Here is a 6,000-nt window from a genome sequence, read left to right on the forward strand (position 1 = left end):
AGAAGAACCTAACATATTCTGGAGCTGCTAGAAAGTATAGGAATTCTGGTCAACATATTTTGTTGTGCAGTACTTACATCATTCATTTCTACTCATTCATCCTACAAGCACCACAAATGCAGAAGATCCAAATAAGAAGAGATAATCTCTATTCGTATGTTACCTTCCCCTTCTATTTGTCCTACCTCGTTGATTGAAGGCATCATTTATATATTGGCCTTAACCAGGGATATGAGTGTCACCCTTGAATCCTTTAACTTTCTCCCCTCTCATCATCAAGTCCTGTAACATCTACTCCCCACCCTCATCCCAATCCATCCACTTCTTTCCTTTCCCACTCTCATTCTTCTAATTCAGTCCACCATGATCTTAGGCCTAAATTACTACAGTAACATTCTAATTAATCTCCCTGCCTCCAATATTTTCTCACTCCAATGCATTATCTACACAACAGAGAGAACTTTCTAAATGAATATCCAATCATTATATTCCTCTACTGAAATGTTCTCTGAAGCTTCTTTTTGCTCATAAACATGTCTAACCTCCTTAGTAATAACTTAACAAATTGGCTCTCACTCTTCCTTCCTATTGTATTATACATTTGCTCCAGTCATAATAAACTTTTTTTACTTCCTGGAATATGTCATACTACCTTAACTTCAGGCTTTCAAAATACAATTTCCCATACTAAAACATTTTCTCTTGGCTCTTTGCCTTCCTAACTCCTATTTATACCTTAGATATCAGCTTAGACATCACTTGCTCTCGTGCTTTACCTGACATTCCTTGTCCTTTCTCCTGTGCTCCTAATGGCATCCTGTACTATTCATATAACGACAGTCACCACACACTATTATAGTTGTTTCCTCCACTGGAATGCAAACTCCCTGAGAGGAAAAGCTGTCTTTTATTTACCATGATAGCTCTAATCCTTATCATAATTCCTGGAACATAATAGATGATCAATAAAAAATGTATTGAAGGAATGAAATTGATGTATTGTTTAATACCAATTATATATGAGGTGGGGCCCTGTTAGCTCAGTGGTTAAGAGTTACAGCTGCTAACAAAAAGGTCAGCAGTTTGAATCCACCAGCTGCTCCTTGGAAACCCTATGAGGCAGTTCTACTCTATCTTCTAGGGTCTCTATGAGTCAAAATCGGCTCAACAGCAAAGGTGTTTTTTATTTTTTTTTTTTTTAATATATGCGGCAGTGGTCCCTGGGTGGAACGAATGGTTAAGCACTTACCTACTTTAAAAGACTGGAAGTTTGAACCAACTCAATCATGCCTCAGAAGAAATGCCTGGCAATCTGCTTCAAAAAGGTCATAGCCTTGAAAACTCTATCAAGTTCAGTTTTGCTCTGCACACATGGGGGTGCTATGAGTGGGGACTGACTAGATAGCAAATGCTTGTATATCAGGCACCATATTAGTTGTCCCATCTTACTGTGGAAGAAGGAATACTGTGATAAGCCAGTGAGGATACTTAAAAGAATGTTTGGTAAACTCTAATTCTACACGAACATATTCCAAAATTCATGTCCTGCAGTGAGAAACAGGAAAATATATTGTAATCAGAATATTCACCCAAGATTTCATAGGGAGAGAACTTACATTAAGTCAGTTAACTACAAATATGCATTATTCACAGTTGTCCAAAAATCCTGATTCTGCATCACACATCAGCAACAAGAGAAGCTCAGGGAATCAGGAAAAACAAGAGAGAATTTTTAAGAAAATAACTATGCATTAATGAGGTAAACTATGGAAAATAACATGTTTATGATACTTTTTAAAGTACTGCACAAGCAGCTTGCATTAGGGATAGGGATTCCATTGTGATTCTAAACCTTCTGAATCACTCATAACATCTGATACATAATTCATTCCACAAAAGAAGAACAAAAATAAAAATGTGTAACTGTAAGTCTGTGTCTTAGGCTGGGTTCTCCAGAGAAGCAAAACCAGCAAAGTGTGTAAACATATATATATAGAGAGAGAGAGATTTATATCAAGGAAACAGCTCAAGTGATTGTAGAGGCTGGAACGTCCCAAGTCCGTGGATCAGGATAGAGGCTTCTCCTGATTCTCATAGCTGCAGGGGCTGGCAAACCCAAGATCTGCAGGTCGGAGAGCAGGACTCTTGTTCACGGGCTGTGAAGATTGACAAATCCCAAGATCAGTTGGTAAGCTGCTAGCTCAAGTTCCGAGAATGAGAGGTCAGATGAACAGGAGGCAGGTGCAGGATCCAGAGAGGGCAAAAGCCAGAATGTCCACTTACATTCTGATGCAGGCTACATACCCAAAGAAACTCCCTTTCAACTGATTGGCTGCTTACAGCAGATCCCATCATGGGGTTGATCACATATAAATATTGAGAATCATGGCCCAGCCACATTGACACACAATCTTAGCCATCACAGTCTGTAAATGTGAATTATTTCTAGGTTCAAGGGTAATATGTTAAGCCAACTTTTAAGGTTTTCTCATCTACCTGTCAGTAGTTCTTAATTCAAGTCTTTGCCTTTTCTTATATCAGTGCTTTATGTATTGCAATGATTTTTCTCTCGATTATTATGTAAGTGCTCTGCATTTTTAGCTCAGTAGTTACTTAAACCTTAAAAGAATTAGCTAAGGGTTGGTAGAAATATAATATCATCTCATTATAATTTTAATATCTTTATTGCTTTTGTTTCTTCTCTTCCAACTCTCATTTCTTTAAGCAGAAGTTTGCATTGGAGAAGCAAGATTATTGCCCAGAAGTATTTCATATGAGAAACATCAAATGTGCTAGCTTATTTTCTTTTAAAGTTAGTACGTGTGAAGAACTTCAATAACACGTTTGGGGATAAATAAAATTCTCTCCTAAATACATCATAGACTTTTGGTGAAACTGTAAATTAGCCTTTCAAGTAGGAGATTTGAACCATTTAAAACATATTATGACTCTCCTATCCTTATTTCTAAGGAACATTTCCCAATCAATTTCCCTGAATTACGGTGCTTTATATTTCAAATATTCTCTGTCTTGTATAAAATTCCTTCTCTTTTACGTTGTCCCCGACACTGAAATACTGGAAAGAGAGCAATAAGAAGAGAAAGCAATATTTCCTGCCCAGTTAGTAGCTGGAAATAGTAGATTTCTACAGAGTTGAGAAGTTCTTCTTTATTTAGGGGTTTAAGTTAATCCATAAAAATTCAGCTCTATAAGGTAGGAAATTGGTTGTTTATCCACTGCAAACTCTGACTGCAATTTCTCCATAAGTACTTTTAATTTAAAATTTTCCAAAATGAGGCTTTGAGGAAGAAGAATCAATATGCACAATGATTTATTTTTTAAAAATGAAAATCTTGTGAGCAAAAGGCAAGAAGGATTTGAAGATGTAAATGACACCAGATCTGCCATGACATTTTTAATATTTGTTTTTGAAAAATTAATATAGGGTGATTACCTGTTCTCAGATAGGAAAAAACACAGAGTTAAAGAATCATTTCTATAAATTGGTGCATACTGCCAAGAAGTAAGGCATGGATGAGGTAGGCCTTCTACATAGATGTCCATGTCTCTGATGCTTTGAGAACACTTTATGAGGCAGCAAAGTACAGCACAGAAAGAATCAGTGCTGACTTTCTGATATTGAACAATTTGCTTTATTTTGGCTTCTCATATTATTTAAAGAAGCAGAATTTTCTAGTGGCAGTACTATTTTTAAAGGAATTTCAGGGTATGTCTAGATATCAGAGCAGTTTAAGTTAAAGTGTCAGAGTGCTAATTTGAAATGAATCAATATTATTTATTTTTACAAATTGATTTGTTAAAAGGATTTACAAAATCTTAAGGTGTAAAAGAACTGATTAAAAAATCGTCCTTCAAACTAATGGTCTTTAGGCTTCTTAATTTTATTCCTCATTCATTAAAAAATTAGCAAGCAAAATGAGGTATGTACGTGTGTATGTATAGATACATAGATAAATTATATTCATGTACTGATCTACTGGTAAATTATGATCTTTAAAAATAGAGACAAGCAACATATTAAAAGGTAGAATGGTACAAAATTTTTTCACTAAAATAATAATATTAGCAAAACATGTGAAATAACATATAGTGATTGCAGTATAACTATATGACCAACAGCCTTTTTAGTGACAACAATCTGATTGAATGTGACAAATCTAATTAAATAATCATTGTTTGTGTCTGTAATGTGGCCAACTAAAAGTAATAATAGTAGTGAGTGTGTCAGCTCTACTATTCTCTTGCTGTTTTCCTGATACCTTATTGATATTGTCTTTCATGCATGGTTACTTTGTAGGCATCTTTTTCAATATACTTGTCCATTTTGTGAGGTTTGTTTTAATCAAAACTAGATACTGCAACTGGTAAATCAACTTAAATAAGCACAAATTACCTAACCTAAGTGACAAGAAAACGTAAGAAAACGAATTGCCTCTGTCACTTCCTTCTGCCTTGTGGAGCTGTAATAACCATCTGACTTAAGGTCAAGTGAGGGCATTAATATCAATTAGCATAGAGTATATTAATTAAGACTAATTAGTTGCTTTTTTGTTGTTGTCAGTTGCCTTACAGTCAGTTATGACTCATGGTGACCCCACATATGCAGAGTAGAGTTCCTCCATAGGATTTTCTTTACTATGGGCCTTTCAAAAGTAGATTGCCAGGCCTGTATTCCAAGGCACCTCTGGGTGGGTTCAAATGGCCAACCTTTCAGTTAGTACCCAAATGCTTAAGCCAAGGCTCCCATTAGTTCCTTAAAAAAAAAAAAAACCATTGCCATCTAGTCGATTCCGACTAATAGAGGCCCTATAGAAAAGAGTAGAACTGCTCCATAGGGTTTCTATGGAGTGGCTGGTGAATTCAAACTGCCAAGCTTTTGGTTAGCAGCCAAATGCCTAACCATTGTGCAACCAGAATAATTAGTTTCTTATTGGTTAAATAAAGATAAATAAGAAATTATATTTTTTTCCCACATCTTAATAGATCATCTTGATGGCACTACACTTTGGGATCATTTCTTAACACATTCTCTACCCCTTTAAGACTTCATAAAGACTCAGATTTGGATTCTGGTTTTTCCTTTGAGTTCTATTCTGTCATATAGGGTTACTATGCGTCAGAACCGACTTGCTGGCACACAACAACACTGATTAAGATATTATGGGAACTTTTAGAATCCAACGGTGGAGGCGGGACCAAGATGGCTGACTAGGTAGACGCTACCTCGGATCCCTCTTGCTACAAAGACTTGGAAAAACAAGTGAATCGATCACATACATGACAATCTACGAACCCTGAACAACAAACACAGATTTAAAGAGTTGACCTGAGTGACAGAGACGGAGAACGAACAACTACGGGGAAGCAGTGACTGTTTTCGGAGCCTGGAGCCAGCGTCCCAGTCAGGTAACCTTGGCGCTGGGCTTAGGACTGGGCCCAGGGGAGCTAAACACATCTTGTGATGGCGCAAACACCGGGCGCAGCCCTACCCCCCTGAACTGACCCCAGGAGGGGGCCCAGCTGGTCCGCGCGGGTGACATGGCAACGCGGCTGGTAGGAGGAGAAGTCCCCGGGAGGCAGTGACTGGTTTTGGAGCCGGGAGTGCAGCATTCCAGCCGGGAACCTTGGCGCCAGGCTTTGGATTGGGCACAAGGGACCTGAACATGGCATCCGGTCACGGCGCAAACACGGGGCGCAGCCCTACTCCCCTGAACTAACCCCGGGAGGGGGCCCAGCTGGTCCGCGGGGGGGCACGGCTACTCGGCTGGCGGGATGAGAAGTCCCCGGGAGGCAGCGACTGATTTTGGAGCCGGGAGTGCAGCGTCCCAGCAGGGGAAACTTGAGGCTGGGCTTTGGACTGGCAGCGGAGGATCTGACCGCGGCTTCAGCGGGCCAAAATCTCGGGGACAATCTCCACACAGCCAGCACACATAGACGACAAGCTCCTCGGGAATCTCAGATAAAATAGTCATCCCAAGC

The sequence above is a fragment of the Elephas maximus genome, chromosome X (assembly GCF_024166365.1).
Source record: "Elephas maximus indicus isolate mEleMax1 chromosome X, mEleMax1 primary haplotype, whole genome shotgun sequence".
Classification (NCBI taxonomy): Eukaryota; Metazoa; Chordata; class Mammalia; order Proboscidea; family Elephantidae; genus Elephas; species Elephas maximus.